This window comes from Natator depressus, chromosome 12 (genome assembly GCF_965152275.1).
Source record: "Natator depressus isolate rNatDep1 chromosome 12, rNatDep2.hap1, whole genome shotgun sequence".
Taxonomy (NCBI): Eukaryota; Metazoa; Chordata; order Testudines; family Cheloniidae; genus Natator; species Natator depressus.
This window is the reverse complement of record NC_134245.1, coordinates 3,959,986-3,982,404: the sequence shown is the minus strand read 5'-3', so window position 1 is coordinate 3,982,404 and position 22,419 is coordinate 3,959,986. Positions and strand designations below refer to the sequence as shown.

General features: G+C 49.3%; 1 protein-coding gene across 1 annotated transcript in view; it reads left to right on the top strand.

Moving 5' to 3' along the window:
- Positions 1-21,447: 21,447 nt before the first annotated feature.
- The window catches only part of AARS1 (alanyl-tRNA synthetase 1), a 51,420-nt gene continuing 50,448 nt past the window's right edge, over positions 21,448-22,419 (top strand). The window contains exon 1 of the mRNA XM_074968361.1: positions 21,448-21,595. The gene's annotated coding sequence lies outside the window, so the exon portion shown is untranslated. The remainder of the gene's footprint in view (positions 21,596-22,419) is intronic.

Sequence of the window (22,419 nt, the reverse complement as noted above, 5' to 3'; positions counted from 1 at the left end):
AAAACGACCTGCTGCTCACAAACCAGGAAGAATTAGTAGACGACCTTTTAGTCTTACCTCCCGAGAGCCAGACCATACGAAAGGACCAGTTCATGCGATTTCATGTTGGCAGACATACCCAGGATTTTACAGAGAATCAGATCTACGGTGCAAGCCACAGCTAAAGGCATTCTATGCCTATACCTAGATAGGGCCCTATGAAATCTGTGTTAACGAGAACGAGAACACAGACAGAATCACGGAATCAAAACATTAATGCAGAATCCTGCTCTCCACAGCTCTAAGAGGACCACAGCGGCAGGCAGGCAAAGCAGGCTGCATGGCCGAGCTAGGCGCAACATCACTTAAGAGAGTTGAGCTGCTCCGATCTGGAGCCTCCTGATCTGCTGTGCAGAGCAGGGAGGGATGGGTTGATGTCAGGGTGTCCCCCTCCACCTGCCAGTGTACCCGAGCTCCACTGGGATGGGATGGGGGGTTACAAGGACGTCTGTCTGTGCACCAGCCTCTGGCTCTGGAGTAGTGGTTGCTGCCAGCTGCTGTCCGAACAAGTGTTCAGGCTGGTGAGTGCTCTGCTTAAAGAGAGAGCATGTTGACACACTCACTGAGCCGCACACACCATTCCCCCAACACACAAACACACTCCCCTTCCCCCTCTGCCCCCACGTCCGTGGGCTTCTAGTGTTACTGTTCAGCAATGTCAGTTTGGTCATAGTGCCAAATGCTACTTTAAAAAGTGATTTAAAATGTGTCACTTTTACCATATACTGTAAATCTGCAGGGTGTATTGTTTAAATTGTAGGATTTTTTTTCTTGGTCAGTTATGGACCCCCCCTGAACTCGCTTGCGGATCCCCAGTTGATAGCTCACAATAGTATGAAAATGTCCAGCATTTGTGTGTTGGGTCTTCATAATAGGCCAGGCTATGAAGCTGTCCAGAACCTAAAGAAATACACTCTGCTGCCTTTGTGTGAAGTTTGGCTGCCCAATAGTTTGATCTGAAGTCCAGTAACATCCAGGTGTCTCTTGCAGAGGATCGTCAGTGCATTTCTTTATTGGTTGCCTTAGCTGTTGTTAAAGCTAGACTCTTTTAAGTGCTATAAAGCCACATGGTTACTCAGATGGCCTTGAAACTTAGTGTGCCTCATTGGGCTGTGGGATAGGGTTAGTAATACAAATTTGGAGTTATTTGACTAAAAGATTCTTGAGATACAGCCTCCCCAAGAATAATAGCATTTCTTAAGGCTCACAGAGTCTACTACCTTTTTCTGCACAGACCTAGGAATCAAACCAGGGCTCTGATCTTCACCCTTGTGGGGGAGCAAAATTGAAAACCATATTTCAGTAGTATTTGCCAAAGCATGTAACTCTCAAGGTAGCCACATGTCTAAAACTTGCATGCCAAGCAGATTACACTAAGCATGTGAAGTCTTAGCATTCAAGAGGGTTGCTAGCCGGTTGTGCCTCAGAGCACCTGTGTGACACAAGGGAAGATGTTCTGGCTGTTGAACCTTAGTATCACACAGCCACTAAGTTTGAACGAAACCCTGAACAGAAACTCGAAAATAAAAAAAAAGGAGGAAGGTTGTTAGAATCAAAGGCTTTGTTTGGGAGGGTGATGTAATCTAAGTACAGCAGAAAAGCATAGAAGGCACTCAAGCTGTTTTTGAATATAAATTATACAGGTGACTGCTTGCTGGGAGGAGAATTGGGGGGTGGAGAAGTACAGGGCATAGGGGGAGAGGTTTGAGACGGCAGGAAGGAGGGGTGGTATTACTGGCCTAGAAGACTAGGGGAAGCTGTAGACATACGTTGATTTTAGTAAGGCTTCTGACAGTCTCACATCACAGTCTCATAAGCAACCTAGGGAAATGTGGTATAGAGGAAATTACTATAAGGTGGATGCACAACCGGTTGAAAAAATATTCTCAAAGAATAATTATCAATAGTTTGCTGTCAAACTAGGAAGTATATCTAGTTTGGTCCCACAGGATCTGTCCTGGATTCAGAAAGATTCAATATTTTCATTTGACTCAGGTAATGGTGTGGAGAGTATGCTTATAAAATATTCACATAACACCAAGCTGGAAGGGATTGCAAGTGGTCTGGAGGACAGGACCAGAATTCAAAATGACCTTGATAAATTGTAGAATTGGACTGAAATCGACCAGATGAAATTCAGTAAAGACAAATAAAGTCTTACACTTGTGCATTTGATATTTTCTTTCCCAACTTCGAAAGGGGAAATAACAGGCTAGGCAGCAGAACTGCAGAAAAGGATCTAGGGCATACAGTGGATCACAAATTGAACTTGAGTCAATTATGTGATACAGTTGAGAAAAAGACCAATATCATTCTGGGGTGTATTGACAGTAGTGTCCTATACAAGACACGGGAGCTAATTGTTCCATTCTACTTGACACTGGTGACGTACCAGTTGGAATATTGAATGGTTAAAAGCCATTGCTGATGTAATAACCTGGTATATGGATTTGTGTATAGGCCCAAAGTCCAGAGTTTGGTCAAGAGGTCAGAGGCCTAGCAAATAGTGATGAGCTAAGAGAAAGCAGAATAACCAAAAGATAAGCTTGCTTTTGGTAAGATATGCCTGGTCAGCAAAACGCCAGATGTTGGGGGCAATAATTGTGTCTTATTCAAAGTTGCAAATAGAACACAGAAGTCCTGTTTCTGTTGTGTTCGTTTCTTCTGTAGGGAGTTCTTCCCACACATCCAACCTTGAGTTTATGAAAGGTTCAAGCATGTCAGTATAAGATATGGCCTCCTCCCTTTCCCAGGGACCAATGCCTGCCGTAAAACACAAATGAACAACTTGAAAGACAATCTTTATTACAATATACTTTCACTGTTTCTTTGCTTTTACCCCTAGATACGTACCTGTCAGACAATCAAAGGAGCTACTTCATTCATATGGACCCCAAATCAGAATTCAACATATATATTTTATACTAATACATTTATTAAAGTACTAATTAAATGTTAATTTGACAACCTGAGACCATGGGCGAAGACATTATGTAACCTTTGACCATTGGCTACTGTCCTATCATGTCTTGCTGCTAGACCTATCCGGGGGGTGTGAGACTGCCTACCCAGTCACTTTCTCGCACCCATAAAAAAAATCCATACATTCCATTGTAAGGGAGGAGGGATAGCTCATTGGCCTGCTAAACCCAGGGTTGTGAGTTCAATCCTCGAGGGGGGCCATTTAGGGATCTGGGGCAAAAATTGGGGATTGGTCCTACTTTGAGCAGGGTGTTGCACTAGATGATCTCCTGAGGTCCCTTCCAACCCTGATATTCCATGAATTAACAGTGTCTCTGAAGCAAGGTGACACTCCATCAGCGCTGTACATAATAAACTCCTGTGCTTGACCTCTACACGGTGTGGATTTATGTCCTTTAAATATTGTGTCCAGTTTTGGGTGCCACACTTTAAGAATGTCATAACTATAAAGGGAAGGGTAACCACCTTTCTGTATACAGTGCTATAAAATCCCGCCTAGCCAGAGGCAGCATCCTGCTACAAGTAAAGGCTTAAGAAGCTCAGCTAACCCGGCTAGCACCTGAGCCAAAGGACCAATAAGGGGACAAGATACTTTCAGATCTTTTGGGGGGGGGGGGCGGCATTGTTTGTGCTCTTTGTTTATGTGGTTGTTCTCTCTTGGGACTGAGAGAGGCCAGACAGAAATCCATCTTCTCCAACCCATCCTAATCCAAGTCTCCAATACTGCAACCAGTAGAGGTGAGCCAGGCAAGGCGGATTAGTTTATCTTTTGGTTTATGTGAATTTTCCCAGTGTTAAGAGGGAGGTTTATTCCTGTTTTCTGTAACTTTAAGGTGTGTCCAGAGGGGGATCCTCTGTTTTGAATCTGGATACCTTGTATTTTCCATCCTGATTTTAAAGATGATTTTTACCTTTCTTTCTTCTCTTTTTTTTTTTTAAATAAAATCCTTCTTTTAAGAAACTGATGATTTTTCCATTGTTCCAAGATCCAGGGGTTTGGTTGGATCTTTGATGATTTTGTAACAAATTGGTTAGGATATTATTCTCAAGCCTCCCCAGGAAGGGGTGTGTGTAGGACATGGGGGGGATATTTTGGGGGAAGACGTCTCTAAGTAGTATAAAACGCTTGGTGGTGGCAGCGTACTGTTCAAGGACAAGGCAAACTTTGTAACTTGGGGAAGCTTTTAACCTAAGCTGGTAAGCATAAGCTTAAGGGGTCTTTCATGCAGGTCCCCACATCCGTACCCTTGAGTTCAGAGTGGGGAAGGAACCCTGACATGGCGGCAGAGCAGTGGGATCACTTTGAAGCAGAGATCATTCTGAACCAAAAGCACAGACCTGAAGAAGTTTTTTGTTTTTTTTTTTGTTTTTTTTTAAAGTTGAGAACAGCTAGAGGGGTTTCTGTCTATTTGCCTGGAGACAGAGGTGTTAGTTTTTTTACAAAGGGATTTTTCTTTTTTGAACTGGAGTTTCTCTACCTAAAGGCACGGTCGTTAACCTCCTGCAGGGAAATTCACAAGTTGTTTTTTGCCCCCCCAACTCTCGGTATAGCTAAAGTTAAGCACAAGAAAGCAGGAAAATGACTACCAGTGAAGCAGCTAATAAAGTAGAGATGGCCAGATTCGAAGCTGCAGAGAAACAATAGAGCTATGGAGGCAGAAAAAGCCAGGTGGAGGTAGAAAAAGCTGCCCACAACAGAGCTATGGAGGAGAAAGAAAAAGAGGAAGCATGCACTGGAGATGGAGAAGGCAAGGGCTCAGCAGAATATACCAACCAACTCTAGCAATCCTTCTCCAGGTACCACTTCCCATCCCAGAAAGTTCCCCACCTACAAGGCAGGTGATGATACCGAGGCCTTCTTAGAAAACTTAGAAAGGGTCTGCCTTGGGTACAGCATCTCTACAGACCAATACATGGTAGAGCTGAGGCCGCAGCTCAGTGGACCCTTAGCAGAGGTGGCGGCTAAAATGCCTAAAGAACACATGAACAAGTATGAATTGTTTAAAACCCAGGCGAGAGTCAGAATGGGGCTAACACCCGAACATTCCCGTCGGTGGTTCAGAGCCCTAAGGTGGAAACCAGACGTGTCATTTACCCGACATGCCTACCACATTGTGAAACATTGGGATGCCTGGATATCAGGAGCAAGTGTTGAATCTCCAGTAAATTTGCCCTTCCTAATGCAAATGGAACAATTCTTAGAAGGTGTTCCTGAGGAAATAGAAAGATACATCCTAGATGGGAAGCCCAAAACTGTAATCAAGGCAGGAGAGATTGGAGCCAGATGGGTGGAGGTGGCAGAGAAGAAGAAAACTGGTCGCAGTTGGAGCGGAGACCAGAAGGGACAACCTCAGACCACACCCTACTACCGGGGGCAGCCTAAGGCCCCAACTACACCCCCAAGGAACAGTCCAGACACCTTATAATCCCGCCACACCGTTCTCCAGCAACCCACCTTGCCCCAGTGACCTGCCAGCTGGATGATGTTTTAAATGTAACGAGCTGGGGCATGTAAAGGCCAACTGCCCCAAGAACCCCAACAGATTACAGTTCATTGCACCGGAATCACACCAGAGGTCCTCAGGCCCAGATACCTCCCAGATACCCTCGGAGCGGAGGGAAACTGTGAGTGTGGGCGGGAAGAAGGTCACCACGTGGAGGGACACCGGAGCACAAGTGTCAGCTATCCATGCTTCCTTAGTGGACCCCAATTTAATCAACCCAGAGATCCAAGTGATGATTCAACCCTTCAAGTCCAACTCTTTCAATTTGCCTACAGCCAAGTTGCCTGTCCAGTACCAGGGCTGGTCAGGAACGTGGACTTTTGCAGTCTATGATGATTATCCCATCCCCATGCTGTTGCGGGAAGACTTGGCCAATCATGTGAAGAGGGCCAAGAGGGTGGGAATGGTCACCCGCAGCCAGGCTAAACAAGCCGTGACGCCTAGCTCTGTTCCAGAAACTTCTACCAGGACCCGGTCAGAGGTGATGAAACCGGACCCCATGCCAATGTCTGCAACAGCAGTAGTGGATCCAGTCCCAGAGACCCAGATGGAACCAGTCCCAGAACCGGAACCAGCGGAACAACCAGCACCAGACCCATTGCCAGCACTGAATCCAGTACTTGCAACCTCAACACCAGAGGGCCCCACCAAACCTGAACCAGCAGCAGCCCGTAACCCTACACAAGAGGCTCAGCCGGAGCCTGAACCCCAACATAGTGTCCCAGCAGAGAGCGGTTCACAGTCAACGGAAACAGCCCAATCCCCTACATCGCTTCCAGAAGGACCAAGAATAGGTCCACAATCCAATGAGGAATGGATGTCTCCAGCATCAAGGGAACAGTTCCAGATCGAACAGGAAGCAGATGAAAGCCTCCAGACAGCTTGGACGGCGGCACGGAGCACCCCACCGCCTCTCAGCTCTTCTAATTGATCCAGGTTTGTTGTAGAAAAAGGATTTTTATACAAGGAAGTTCTTTCTGGTGGACACCAGGAAGACTGGCATCCTCAGAGACAGTTGGTAATTCCAACTAAATACCGGGCCAAGCTCTTGAGCTTAGCCCACGATCATCCTAGTGACCATGCTGGGGTGAACAGGACCAAAGACCATTTGGGGGGGGGTCATTCCACTGGGAGGGAATGGGCAAGGATGTTTCTGTCCGGTCTTGTGAAGTATGCCAAAGAGTGGGAAAACCCCAAGACCAGGTCAAAGCCCCTCTCCAGCCACTCCCCATCATTGAAGTTCCATTTCAGCGAGTAGCTGTGGATATTCTGGGTCCTCTTCCGAAAAAGACACCCAGAGGAAAGCAGTACATACTGATTTTCATGGATTTTGCCACCCGATGGCCGGAAGCAGTAGCTCTAAGCAACACCAGGGCTAAAAGTGTGTGCCAGGCACTAGCAGACATTTTTGCCAGGGTAGGTTGGCCCTCCGACATCCTCACAGATGCAGGGACTAATTTCCTGGCAGGAACTATGAAAAACCTTTGGGAAGCTCATGGGGTAAATCACTTGGTTGCCACCCCTCACCACCACCAAACAAATGGCATGGTGGAGAAGTTTAGTGGAACTTTGGGGGCCATGATATGTAAATTCGTAAATGAGCACTCCAATGGTTGGGACCTAGTGTTGCAGCAGTTGCTGTTTGCCTACAGAGCTGTACCACATCCCAGTTTAGGGTTTTCCCCATTTGAACTTGTATATGGCCGTGAGGTTAAGGGGCCATTACAGTTGGTGAAGCAGCAATGGGAGGGATTTACACCTTCTCCAGGAACTAACGTTCTGAACTTTGTAACCAACCTACAAAACACCCTCCGAACCTCTTTAGCCCTTGCTAAAGAAAACTTGCAGGATGCTCAAAATGAGCAAAAAGCCTGGTATGATAAACATGCCAGAGAGCGTTCCTTCAAAGTAGGGGACCAGGTCATGGTCTTAAAGGTGCTCCAGACCCATAAAATGGAAGCATCGTGGGAAGCCATTCACGGTCCAGGAGCGCCTGGGAGCTGTTAATTATCTCATAGCATTCCCTACGTCCAACCGAAAGCCTAAGGTGTACCATATTAACTCTCTAAAGCCCTTTTATTCCAGAGAATTAAAGGTTTGTCAGTTTACAGCCCAGGGAGGAGACGACACTGAGTGGCCTGAAGAGGTGTCTACTACGAAGGGAAAAGTGCGGGTGGCGTGGAAGAGGTGAACCTCTCCATGACCCTTGGGCGTATGCAGCGACAGCAGATCAAGGAGCTGTGCACTAGCTACACGCCAACGTTCTCAGCCACCCCAGGACTGACTGAACGGGCATACCCCTCCATTGACACAGGTAATGCTCACCCAATTAAAGTCCAGCCTTACTGGGTGTCTCCTCAAGCTAAAACTGCTATAGAACAGGAGATCCAGGATATGTTACAGATGGGTGTAATCCGCCCCCTGGAAGTGCATGGGCATCTCCAGTGGTTCTAGTTCCCAAACCAGATGGGGAGATACAGCATTTAGCTTACAGTAGTCCATGCAAAAACGTAACTCGCCCAGAAAACTATCCAATGCCACGCACAGATGAACTATTAGAGAAACTGGGAAGGGCCCAGTTCATCTCTACCTTGGACTTAACCAAGGGGTACTGGCAGGTACCGCTAGATGAATCCGCCAAGGAAAGGTCAGCCTTCACCATACATCTCGGGCTGTATGAATTTAATGTCCTCCCTTTCGGGCTGCAAAATGCACCCACCACCTTCCAAAGACTTGTAGATGGTCTTCTAGAGGGATTAGGAGAATATGCAGTGGCCTACTTTGACGATGTGGCCATATTTTCGGATTCCTGGGCAGAACAAAAAGTCCTTGAGCGCATAAGGGAGGCAGGACTAACTGTTAAGGCTAAGAAGTGTCAAATAGGCCTAAACAGAGTGACTTACGTTGGACATCAGGTGGGTCAAGGAACTATCAGCCCCCTACAGGCCAAAGTGGATGCTATCCAAAAGTGGCCTGTCCCAAAGTCAAAGAAACAGGTTCAATCCTTCTTAGGCTTGGCCGGTTATTACAGACGATTTGTACCGCAATACAGCCGAATCGCCGCCCCACTGACAGACCTAACCAAAAAGAAACAGCCAAATGTCGTTCAGTGGACCGAAGAGTGTCAGAAGGCCTTTAACAAGCTTAAAGCGACACTCATGTCTGACCCTGTACTAAAGGCCCCAGACTTTGACAAACCGTTCCTAGTAACCACAGATGCGTCCGAATGTGGTATGGGAGCAGTTTTAATGCAGGAAGGACCTGATCAAGAATTCTATCCTGTAGCGTTTCTCAGAAAAAACTGTCTGAGAGGGAAAGCAACTGGTCAGTCAGTGAAAAAGAATGTTACGCCATTGTCTACGCTCTGGAAAAGCTACGCCCATATGTTTGGGGACGGGGTTTCCACCTGCAAACCGACCATGCTGCGCTACGGTGGCTTCATACCGCCACGGGAAATAACAAAAAACTTATTCGGTGGAGTTTAGCTCTCCAAGATTTTGATTTCGACATACAACACATTTCAGGAGCTTCTAACAAAGTGACTGATGCACTCTCCCGAGAAAGTTTCCCAGAATCAACTGGTTAAAATCGTCCTTGAGATGTGGAAAATATTGTTAGTCTTTATACAGTTAGTAGTATATTTAGAGGTGCTTGTGTCTTATTAACTCTGTTTTTTCCTAGAGCTCCAGGAAGAAATCCCAGCCAGTGTTTCACCCTAGCTGTGATTTGAGGGGGGGTGTCATAAGTATAAAGGGAAGGGTAAACCTCTTTTAAAATCCCTCCTGGCCAGAGGAAAAATCCTCTCACATGTAAAGGTTTAAGAAGGTAGGATAACCTCGCTGGCACCTGACCAAAATGACCAATGAGGAGACAAGATACTTTCAAAAGCTGGGGGGAGGGAAAAACAAAGGGTCGTCTGTCTGTGTGATGCTTTTGCTGGGGACAGAACAGGAATGGAGTCTTAGAACTTAGTAAGTAATCTAGCTAGGTATGCGTTAGATTATGATTTCTTTAAATGGCTGAAAAATTAAGCTGTGCTGAATAGAATGGATATTCCTATCTGTGTGTCTTTTTTAAGTTAAGGTTTTGCCTAGAGGGATTCTCTATTTTTTTAATCTAATTACCCTGTAAGGTGTTTCCCATCCTGATTTTATAGAGGTGATTCTTTTTATTGTTACTTCTTTTTTACTGTTTCTTCTATTAAAATTCTTCTTGTAAGACCTGAATGCTTTTTTCATTGTTCTTAAGATCCAAGGGTTTGTGTCTGTGGTCAACTATGCAAATTGGTGAGGATTTTTACCAAACCTTCCCCAGGAAGTGAGGTGCAAGGGTTGGGAGGATTTGGGGGGGGAAGATGTTTCCAAACAACGCTTTCCTAATAAAATAAACCCAGATAAACGTTTGGTGGTGGCAGTGGAAGTCCAAGGGGAAAGGGTAAAATTAATTTGTACCAAGGGGGAGTTTTAACCCAAGCTGGTAAAAATAAGCTTAGAGGGTTTTCATGCAGGTCCCCACATCTATACCCTAGAGTTCAGAGTGGGGAAGGAACCTTGACAACTGTATACTTCAGACAAGCAGCAAGCATGCCACAGACCATAGGGTTAGGTTTAGGGTGATTAAGATAACAAAAGGCTTGTCATTAAATTAAGTTAATGATTGCTACATCATGAAACCATTCCCAGGCACTCCAGTAGAAGAGAGGAAACAAAGGGTAGGACTAAATGGTCCATTTTCAGAATGTAGAGAAGTAAATAGTGGTGTCCCTGAGGGGCTTGTACTGGGACCAGTCGTAGTCAAAATGGTCTGGAAAAAGGGGTAAACAGTAAGGTGGTAAAATTTGCAGATGATACAAAACTACTCAAGATAGATAAGTCCCAAGCAGACTGCAAAGAGCTACAAAAGGATCTCACAAAACTGGGTGACCTGGCAACAAAATGGCAGATGAAATTCAGTGTTAAATGCAAAGTAATGCATATGGCAAAATATAATCCCAACTATATATACAAAATGATGGTGCCTAAATTAGCTGTTACCCATCAAGAAAGATCTTGGAGTCATTTGCACTACTCCAGAAGCACTATGTTTCCAGAGTACTGCAAATGTATAAGAAGCCTTCTCACTGTGCCTGTTTCATCCTGAACTCAATTCTTCAGCTTCAGAAGACCTCAAAATTATCTCCGGTCCTCAATGGGACAGACTCAACTGAATAACATAGCTGTCCTAAACATGTATCAAAACAATACCATACTTATTAGATGTTAATAAGATTGCTGACAGTTTCATCCAGAAGGCTAAAGTGGTACATAATGTGTTTAAACTGGGATGTTAGTGAAGCCAGCTTTTAACGAATGGCAATGATTTTAATATACTGTATTTCATAATAATGTAATTATGCCTGTAAAAACAATTTAATTCTTAAACTAATAAAGATAATGACACATTCAGTAACTGGAATAATATGATAAAAGTGTGCAGTATAATTGCTGACAATTGCCTCCCCCCAAAATTGGCAGAGTGCCCCCTTCACCCCTCCTTCCCAAACACACACACTTCTTCAAAAGCACCCACCAGCAAAGACAAAAGTTAGGCTACAGACAATGCACTCACCCCAAGGGTCATGTAGTCGCTCCTCCTTCACCTGGCGAACTCCCTCGCAGAACTCTCCTGTTTGTTAGCTCCTCTTCCCGCTTAGGAGCAGGCTTTTTAAAGCCTTGCTCTCCATGATTAGCCCCCAACCCCTGCTTTAAGCCTCATTTAAAAAGCTCTCAACTTGCCTGGCAGACCACTAGACTAAGCACAAGTTCCCTCAAACAGACCACACTATATAATTCATTCAAGCAGCAACCACACTGCACGACGCACAACAAACTCACCCCAAAGGTCACAGAGTTGCTCCTTCACCTTGTTAACTGCATACCAAAACCCACAGTAGCCACTCCTGTTCCCTAGCTTCTCTCCTCCCTTAGGAGCAGGCTTTTTAAACCCTTGTTGTCAATGAATAGCCCCACCTCTTGGTTAGGGGTTGATGGGTGCCAAAGGGCTTGGGGATGAAAGCCTTGTTATGCAGCTCTCCACTTGCATAGCAGGCTGCAAGCCTCAGCACAAAGTCCCTCAAACAAAGAGACCACACTATATACTTCAATCAAGTAATAAGCACACCACAAACACTTTACCGACAACAGGCTCTCATAGGGTCACATAGTTGCTTCTCCTTCACCTGGAGAATTCCCTCAAAAAAGTCTCCTGTTCTCTAGCTCCTCTGGTCTCTTAGGAGCAGGTTTTTTAAAGCCTTGTTCTCCCTCAGGAGCCCCATCCTCTGTTTAAGGGTTGATAGGTGCTAAAGGACTTGGCCATCAAAGCCTCGTTAAGCAGCTCTCCACTTCATAGAATCATATAATATCAGGGTTGGAAGGGACCTTAAGAGGTCATCTAGTCCAACCCCCTGCTCAAAGAAGGACCAATCCCCAGCTAAATCATCCCAGCCAGGGCTTTGTCAAGCCTGATCTTAAAAACTTCAAAGGAAGGAGATTCCACCACCTCCCTAGGTAACGCTTTCCAGTGCTTCACCACCCTCCCAGTGAAAAAGTTTTTCCTAATATCCAATCTAAACCTCCCCCACTGCAACTTGAGACCATTACTCCTTGTTCTGTCATCTGCTACCACTGAGAACAGTCTGGATCCACCCTCTTTGGAACCCCCTTTCAGGTAGCTAAAAGCAGCTCACAAACCCCTCCACCCCCATTCTTCTCTTCTGCAGCCTAAACAAGCCCAGTTCCCTCAGCCTCTCCTCATAAGTCCCCTAATCATTTTTGTTGCCCTCCGCTGGATGTTTTCCAATTTTTCCACATCCTTCTTGTAGTGTGGGGCCCAAAACTGGACACAGTACTTCAGATGAGGCCTCACCAATGTCGAATAGAGGGGAATGATCACGTTCCTTGATCTGCTGGCAATGCCCCTACTTATACAGCCCAAAATGCCATTGGCCTTCTTGGCAACAAGGGCACACTGTTGACTCATATCCAGCTTCTCCTCCACTGTAACCCCTAGGTGCTTTTCTGCAGAACTGCTGCAAAGCCATTCGGTCCCTAGTCTGTAGCGGTGCATTGGATTCTTCCGTCCTAAGTGCAGGACTCTGCACTTGTCCTTGTTAAACCTCATCAGATTTCTTTTGGCCCAATCCTCTAATTTGTCTAGGGCCCTCTGTATCCTGTCCCTACCCTCCAGCATATCTACCTCTCCTCCCAGTTTAGTGTGATCTGCAAACTTGCTCAGAGTGCAATCCACGTCATCCTTCAGATCATTAGTAAAGATATTGATCAAAACCGGCCCCAGGACCGACCCTTGGGGCACTCCACTTGATACTGGCTGCCAACTAGACATGGAGCCATTGATCACTACCCATTGAGCCCGACAATCTAGCCAACTTTCTATCCACCTTATAGTCCATTCATCCAGCCCATACTTCTTTAACTTGCTGGCAAGAATACTGTGGGAGACCATGTGAAAAGCTTTGCTAAAGTCAAGGAACAACATGTCCACTGCTTTCCCCTCATCCACAGAGCCAGTTATCTTGTCATAAAAGGCAATTAGGTTAGTTAGGCATGACTTTCCCTTGGTGAATCCATGCTGACTGTTCCTGATCACTTTCCTCTCCTCTAAGTGCTTCAGAATTGATTCCTTGAGGACCTGCTCCATGATTTTTCCAGGGACTGAGGTGAGGCTGACTGGCCTGTAGTTCCCCGGATCCTCCTTCTTCCCTTTTTTAAAGATGGACACTACATTCGCCTTTTTCCAGTCATCCGGGACCTCCCCCGATCGCCATGAGTTTTCAAAGATAATGGCCAATGGCTCTGCAATCACAGCCGCTAACTCCATTAGCACCCACGGATGCAGCACATCCGGCCCCATGGACTTGTGCTCGTCCAGCTTTTCTAAATAGTCCCGAACCACTTCTTTCTCCACAGAGGGCTGGTCACCTCCTCCCCATGCTGTTCTGCCCCGGTGCAGCAGTCTGGGAGCTGACCTTGTTCGTGAAGACAGAGGTAGAAAAAAATGTTGAGTACATTAGCTTTTTCCACATCCTCTGTCACTAGGTTGCCTCCCTCACTCAGTAAGGGGCCCACACTTTCCTTGACTTTCTTCTTGTTGCTTACATAACGGAAGAAACCCTTCTTGTTCCTCTTAACATTTCTTGCTAGCTGCAACTTCAAGTGTGATTTGGCCTTCCTGATTTCAACTCCTGCATGCCTGAGCAATATTTTTATACTCTTCCTTGGTCATTTGTCCAATCTTCCACTTCTTGTAAGCTTCTTTTTTGTGTTTAAGATCAGCAAGGATTTCACTGTTAAGCCAAGCTGGTCACCTGCCATTTTCACTATTCTTTCTACACATCGGGATGATTTGTCCCTGTAACCTCAATAAGGATTCTTTAAAATACAGCCAGCTCTCCTGGACTCCTTTCCCCCTCATGTTATTCTTCCAGGGGATCCTGCCCATCAGTTCCCTGAGGGAGTCAAAGTCTGCTTTTCTGAAATCCAGGGTCCGTACTTCCTCCTGGTATCGCACTTACCTCAGGGCTTTGGTTTCCTTCCCCTGGTGAACCTAGTTTAAAGCCCTCCTGACTAGGTTAGCCAGCCTGCTTGTGAAGATGCTCTTCCCTCTCTTCGTTAGGTGGAGCCCGTCTCTGCCTAGCACTCCTCCTTCTTGGAACACCAGCCCATGGTCAAAGAATCCAAAACCTTCTCTCCGACACCACCTGCGTAGCTATTAGTTGACTTCCACGATTCAACGGTCTCTACCCAGGACTTTTCCTTCCACGGGGAGGATGGACGAGAAGACCACTTGCACCTCAAACTCCTTTATCCTTCTTCCCTGCGCCACGTAGTCTGCAGTGATCCGCTCAAGGTCATTCTTGGCAGTATCATTGGTGCCCACGTGGAGAAGCAGGAAGGGGTAGCGATCCGAGGGCTTGATGAGTCTCGGCAGTCTCTCCGTCATATCGTGAATCCTAGCTCCTGGCAAACAGCAGACTTCTCGGTTTTCCCAGTCAGGGCGGCAGATAGATGACTCAGTTTCCCATACTGCAAGGGCTTGTCTACACTTAGAGCATGGCTACACTTGTAGATGTAGAGCGCTTTTAGTTAAACCAGCCTTTGCAGAGCGCAGTAGGGAAAGCGCTGCAATCTGTCCACACTGACAGCTTCAAGCGCACTAGCTTGGCCACAGTTGCAGCACTTGCAGTGGCATTGGGAGCGGTGCATTACGGGCAGCTATTCCAGCATGCAAGTGGCTGCAATGTGCTTTTCAAATGGGGTGGGGTGGGGTGGAGTGTAGTGTGACCGGGGGTGTGTTGTGTGTATGTGGGGGGAGACAGAGTGGGTTTTTGGGGGGCTGAGAGCATGTCAGCATTCTGTCTTGTGAGTTCATACAGCAGCAGACCCCCCTCCTCCCGCCTCTCTCTCTCTCTCACACACACAGCATTCCACACCAACGGCTTGCTTTGTCTCGGAGCAGATAAGCAGCCGGCTGTCAGAAACGGAGCTTCTAAAGGGTATTTCCGCATTCCTCCAGCCGATTCCAAACAATGACAAGAGTGGCCATAAGAGTGGGATTATGGGATGTTTCCAGAGGCTGATCAGAGCGCAGTAAAGCAACACCTCATTCACACTGGCGCTGTGGCACTCCAACGAGGGTGCAGCAAACGTTATTGCACTCGCTGAGGTGAGGTACCAGCAGTACTGTAGCTGCAGAGTCAGAGCGCTCTACGTGCCTTGCTAGTGTGGATGGGTAGTGAGCTAGTATGCCCGGGGCTCCTTTATCTCGCTGTAACTCACGCGTGCAGCCACGCCCTTACATTTTATAGCGCTCAAAACTTGCTGGCTCAGGGGGGAGAAAAATCACCCCCCTGAGCGCAGCAAGTCTAAGTGCTTTAAAGCGCTAGTGTGGACAGGCTCCCAGTGCTCAGAGCTAATCACCTCGTGGAGGTGGATTACCAGGAGCGCTGGGAGAGCTCTCTCCCCGTGACCGCGGCAGCGCTTTGAAGTTTCTAGTGTAGCCCTGAGCTCCTGTTCCCTCGCTCCTCTGGGCACTTAGGAGCGGGCTTTTTAAAGTCTTGTTCTCCCACCCTGAGGAGCCCCAGCCCAGGGTTGCCAACTTTCTACTTGCATCATGCCGAACAGGTACCTGGACCTTGGGCTGACCCAGCATGGCCGTTCTTCTGGTCTTGAGAAAAGTTACGCTTGGAATAGCATGTGAGGAGTGTGAACTGTCCCTCAGTAATAGGACTGTAGTCCCTGAATACATACGGTCCACTAAAGAGTATTCCGGCTACTTGCCTGCCTTGGCTTCTCCTGGAGACTGAAGCTCCTTTCTCCTGGTATTGCCGAGGTCTGGGCTCAGTTCTGAGGCGCTGCCCCTTGAGCACCTGATGAAATACCCGGAGGAAGGTGCGACAGGGCCACGAGACGCGAGGACGGGGACGTGGCTGACCTTGGCCGCTCGTGGGCCCGAGCTCCCCCCAGGCAAGGTCCTCGCCAGCCCCCGTCCTTGTGGGCTGGTGTGTCCGTTCTTGGCACGGTGCCCCGGGCTGACGCCCGAGGGGCAACAAGGCGGACTCATAGAATCATAGAATATCAGGGTTGGAAGGGACCTAAGGAGGTCATCTCGTCCCACGCCCTGCTCAAAGCAGGACCAATCCCCAATTTTTGCCCCAGATCCCTAAATGGCCCTGTTGCTGGCACAGAGTGCCCGAGGCAAGCAACAGCTGGGTTCGTTGCCCGGTGTGCATCGCGCCAATGACCACAACAGGGTGGAGAAGCAGAGAGATTTATTTGGAGCTCCAAATAGGACGCAGGGAGACTGAGCTGTCTCAAATCCTGCAGCCCCGCATGCAGATACCAGTATACATTTTATACCTTTGCCTACTTCACTACACAAGCTTATGCAACCAATTCCCTGTTGCCCCGTACAATACCGTAGCCAATCAGCTGAAGCAGCCGGTTGTGTTTTTCCTCAGTAGCATTGCCCGAGCCTTGCCTTATTTGGGTCTATTTGTTACTGGTTTTTGCTAAACATTTCTGCCTCATCTCTACATTTCCCAGGCCGAAGCTGGCCTTGGCTGGCGAGCTGTGTGCGAACCTGTCTGTTTGTGTGCTAGCTTCCTCGGAGCTGTGCAGGGTCACAGAAAGTTCAAGGAGCAGAGGGGCCTCATTTTGTCTGGGCCTAGAGCAAGAGGGCTTCATCGACACTCGTGGTCTTCCACCCTCCCGAGTTACCTAGAGTAGTGCCCAGTGTCACCAACAACTCCCTCCTTTGAGAACACTCAACAAGCTTGCAACTGAGTTGTCTCATATTCCAAGGACAATAAGTGATTAAGTGCTGAGGAGTTAGAAGCCTCAACAAGAGGATATAATGGGGTTTCTGTGGGGCGGGAGGCACGTATCTTGTATGTGAGTGCTTTACAACAGGCAAGCAAGAGGAGAATGATAATACGCAACACGGCACCTGTGACCAGGAGACGAACAATGCCTCCCCCCAGGTCGGGCAGCCATCCCCAGAGTGAGTCAAAAATAGTGGGCTCTCTTACCTGGGCTTTCCACTGGTTAAGAGCCTGTTCAGCTGACAGGATGTGCTTGTTAATATCCTGTGCATTTTCTGGGACATACGTACAGCATTCTTCCCCAATCAGGGCACACACCCCACCCTGCGCAGCCAAAAGGTAATCTAGGGCCTGACGGTTTTGCAGGGACAACAACTAGAGTTGGTAAAGCTCTGAATTAAGGCTTTTTTCTATGGCTAAGGTATCATTGCCAAACTTAGTGAGGAATACAGAAAGCTGACGATAGAGGTTGGCCAATCTACCTACCCTGTAGCCTGGGATAGATTCGGTATGATTCTTATCTTCCTCACTAATGGGTTCGGGGGTGGCATACAGGGACCGCTGATGCCGGGGACGGCCCGATGGGAGTTGGGTCATGACCCGAAGGGGAGGGATAAGGTATCCCACATAACAGCTTCCTTGCCAGTGGTGGGGTAGCCATTTATAGGCTGAGTTACCACAGACATAAAAGGACTGTCCATTGGCTACCTTGCCATTGTGCCCCGTTTTGTCAGCTGCGGCTTCTAAGGGGGTGTAATATTGAAGCCCTTCACCTGTATCTTGGCCAGCACTATTACGTAGAGGAATAGTGGTATTTGCGGCTGGGGACAAATGTATCTATATACACAAATGGTGTATATGCCCTTGTAGCTCCCCTCCCACCCCCCGTGCTTATGTCTTTTTAAACAATAATTTGAGTCCAAGATCATCGAAGGGTGAGGTGGTGATGGGCTGGACGGTCCACTGTTCCGCCGGTGGAAGAGCAGGCACCGCCTTCAGGCGAGAGTGATGGGTCCAGTTTTTGTGTCCCTTGACCTTTGCCGCCGTGTGGGAGACCAGCAGGACGGTGTGGGGTCCCTTCCACTTCTCTTGGAGAGGCTCATCCTTCCAGGTATGAACAAGCATGGAGTCACCTGGCTGCAAGGATTGGACAGGGGCATCCAATGGAAGAGGCTGGAAGTCTTTGGTATACCTGTGGAGAGAAGAGAGAACAGCAGACAGAGAGCACATGTACTGAGACAAAAAACCACACCCCATTTCCCACTCCTCTGCCAGAACTGGTGTCCCATTCATAGGCCATGCCTTTCCAAACATAATTTTAAAGGGACTAAGCTCTAATCTACCCTTCGGGAGCGCACGGACACGGAGCAGGACAAGGGGCAGAGCATCGGGCCATCGCAGGGAGGCTTCTTGGCACACTTTTGAGAGGTGTCGCTTAAGGGTTTGATTGGTACGCTCCACTACACCACTGGCTTGCGGTCTCCAGGGCGTATGGAGTTCCCAGGGGATCTGTAAGGTATCTGAGATGTTTTGAATGATCTTTGATGTGAAGTGCGTCCTATTGTCAGATTCCATCCATTGGGGGAGTCCGAAGCAGGGAATAATTTCCCTAACAAACTTGAGGGCCACTGTTTTGGCAGTGCAATTACGGCATGGGAAGGCTTCAGGCCATCCGCTGAATTGGTCCACCAAGACAAGGAGATACCTGAACACTTGAGTTCGGGGAAACTCCGTAAAATCTATTTGCCACACCAGTCCGGGGCCTGGAATGGGTTCCAGGGTAGCTGGTGTTACTGGATGTCCTGGCCGGGGGTTATTCTTTTGGCAGACTAAACAGTCAGCTTGTATCTGGGTAGCCAGGGGTTGGAGTCCAGAAGTCAAGAAGTATTTTCCCATTAGCTGGATAAGGGCCTCTCTGCCGGCGTGAGTGGTTTGGTGTAGCTGCTGCAGTACTGGCCGGATCAGGCCCTTCGGTAGGAGGATCTTCCCTTCCGGGGAATGAAGCCATCCCTCTTTTTCCTGAAGACCGAGTTTGTCAGCTAGTTTCCTCTCTTCCCCAGAGTACTGAGGGGTCGGAAGCTCCCCCACTGATGGGATGAGGGTATGCATGTGGGCATCCTCAGCTCCCGGTGGAGTTAGGTGGCGGCATGCTTGGCTTCTCTGTCCACCCTGGCATTGCCCCGGTCATGTCTTGATTTTCCCTTTGATTGGCTCTACAGTGCACCACGGCTACTTCCGAGGGGAGTTGTACGGCTTCTAGGAGCCGGAGAATTTGGGGCCCATACTTGACTGGGGAGCCTTGGGCCGTCAGCATTCCCCTTTGCTTCCACAGGCCAGCATGAGCATGTAGCACCCCAAAAGCATACTTTGAATTGGTAAAAATATTGACCCGCTTTCCCTTTGACAGTTTGAGTGCACGGGTCAGGGCTACTAGCTCAGCCAGCTGGGCAGAGGTCCCGGTGGGCAACCTCTCGGCCACTACTGTATCATGGAGGGTCACGACAGCATAACCCGCCCTCCTTTGCCCCTCCATGACAATGCTGCTACCATCAGTGTACCACTCATAATCCGCATTTGGGAGCGGCTGATCCTTTAAGTCCTGGCGGCTGGAGTATTGGGCATCTATGATCTCTAAACAGTCGTGTTCCTGTTCCTCTGTTTCTGGCAAGAGGGTGGCTGGGTTAAGGGAGGGGCAAGATTGCAGGGTGACCTCGGGGTTCTCTAACAGCTTAGCCTGATACCGAGCTATCCGAGCCTGGGTGAGCCAGAGCCCACCCTTGGTGTCTAGCAGGGCTCGGACCATATGGGGAGTATATATTTGCATAACCCCTCCCAATGTTAGCTTCTCGGCTTCCTCAAGTACTAGGGCAGTAGCTGCGCCTGCCCGTAAACATGCTGGCCAACCCTTTTCAACCTGATCCAGTTGTTTGGAAAAATAAGCCAAGGGACGTTTCCAGGTCCCCAGCAACTGGGTTAGCACTCCCAGGGCCACCCCTTTTCGTTCATGTATATACAATTAAAATGGCTTAGAGAGATTCTGCAGACCCACGGCTTTCGTGTCTCTGCCTTGCCTCCTCCCTTGCCTTAGCTGTAACCTGATTCCGCTCTACCTCAGACAACAGGGTTCTCAGGAGGATATTACAGTCGTCCTAATCCGGCTGTGACTACTGAGGCACCCCTCAAAGACTGAAATAAACCGGCTTGGGTTCGTGGAGAATTCCCCAGCCTGTGTTTTAAAAGCTGCTAAGTCTATTGGATTGAACGACACATGGGCGTAAACTTGCATGGTGGTGGCCTGGCGTCCGTCTGCCCCTGGGCGAGCCACAACAGTGTCGGTAATCAAAGGATAGAGTCCCACCGAGGGGGCAATCTCTGTAACCCGAGGCGTCCTATAAGGTGGGGGTGTGGGGGCCAAAGGGGACACCGAATCTGCCATTACAACATTGGGGGGATTCTGGGGGCTAACATTAGCTACTACCGGTCCTGTTGGAGTCAAATTACAGCTCTGCAGAATGTCTGTTTTATCTCTTAAAGCCATAAATGCTTGCGCATACAGACGTTCATTCCATTTACCCGTTCGCTGACAAAACAGAACCAATTGGAGGATCGTATTATAATTGATTTACCCTCCCGGTGGCCACCGTTCCTGGTCCTCTAGCCAATATCGAGGCCAGTCTACTGTACAAAATCTTTTCAATTTGCTCTTTGTCATTGGATCCGAGCCAAACACGTTCCAGTTTGCTAGACTGCATTCTAGGGGCGTGCACTGGGCCCTGCCTGCAGCACTCTGCCCCTGTCCCGTAGTCCCGGACGACGCTGGGCGTCCCCAGGTCTTCGCAGTACACATTTTATACCTTTGCCTACTTCACCACACACGCTTATGCAACCAATTCCCTGTTGCCCCACACAATACCGTAGCCAATCAGCTGAAGCAGCCGGTTGTGTTTTTCCTCAGTAGCATTGCCCGAGCCTTGCCTTATTCGGGTCTATTTGTTACTGGTTTTTGCTAAACATTTCTGCCTCAGCTCTACGCTTCCCAGGCCGGAGCTGGCCTTGGCCGGCGAGCCGTGTGCCAACCTGCCCGTTTGCGTGCCAGCTTCCCCGGAGCTGTGCAGGGCCACAGAAAGCTCCAGGAGCAGCGGGCCCTCAGTTTGTCTGGGCCTAGAGCAAGAGGGCTTCATCGACCCTCGTGCTCTTCCACCCTCCCGATTACCTAGCGTGGTGCCCAGGGCCACCAGCAGCCGGCTCAAGGATTGAACTCACAGCCCTGGGCTTAGCAGGCCAACGCTCAAGCCACTGAGCTATCCTCCCCCCCAGCTATCCCTCGTTAAGCCAGCAGGGGGCGCCGGCCCGCGCGCGGAACGCCCGGCCAGACCGCAGGGCCCCGCCCCGCCCACAGGGGCCTCAGGGCCCGCGCTCCCCTCTGGCCCCGCCCCGTGCGAAGCGACGATGGCAGCCCTCCCTCCCCTCCCCCACGAGAGGCCATTTCGTGGCCGTTGCATCAGCCGCCCCCCCGCCCCTTCCCCGTGACGTCACAAACGCACCGCCCCAGGGCCCGCGGGTGGCTGTCAGCGGCAGAGACCAATCAGTGGCCGGCGCCCGCGCCTTGCCCGGAGGGGGGCGGGGCGGAGGGCGCAGCGGGTTCGGTTGCGCTGTGAGGCGCGGAGTGCGGTGGCGGCGCTGCCGGGCGGAGGTAAAGGCGGGCAGGCCCGGGGGCGCTGGCAGCGGAGGGGGGACCGGACCGAGCCCTGCCGGCAGGGAGCAGGATCCCCCCCCCCCCGATTACCGCGGCCCCTCGCTTCCCGGGCCGCTCCCTCAGCCGCCCCTGGCGCTGGGCTCCAGGGCCGCGGCCGCGGGGGATGCTGGGAGTCTGGCGCCGGCGGCGGGCCTGGGGGCGCCGTGTGCCCTGGGGCGCGCGCTGGGAGCCGAGCCACGCGGGCGAGGGGAGGGGCCGCGGGACCTGGTGGCGCACCGGGAGCAGGCCCTGAGGGGCACGTGGCGGGGCTCTGGCAGTCCCGTGCCCGGGGCCTTCGGGGAGTAGGTCTGGGTGCAGTTTTTTGGCTCTGATATTTTCAGCTAGATCTCCCAAATGTCAGGCCCCATGGGCCTGCTTTTTAAATGTACTTTACGAATGTAAAAAGAACAGGAGGACTTGTGGCACCTTTGAGACTAACACATTTATTTGAGCCTAAGCTTTCGTGGGCTACAGCCCACTTCATCGGATGCATGCAGTGGAAAATGTAATGGCCGTACTGGGTCTGACCGATGGTCTGTCTGGCTCGGTATCCTGTCTTCCCACAGTTGCCAATGCCAGGTGCATCGGGGTTGTTCCCTATTTGTAAATGTTTGGAGTCTTGTTGCATCATCTTAGCCCTGCTTAAAATGGCATAGCCTGTTTTCCATCCGCATATGCTGCGAGGGGTATTGGTTTGAACAGGGGACTGGAAGTCAGGATTCCTGGGTTCGGTTCTTTGATCTGCGTATGACCTTTGGCCAATTTGCTAAATGGGTGGTTCT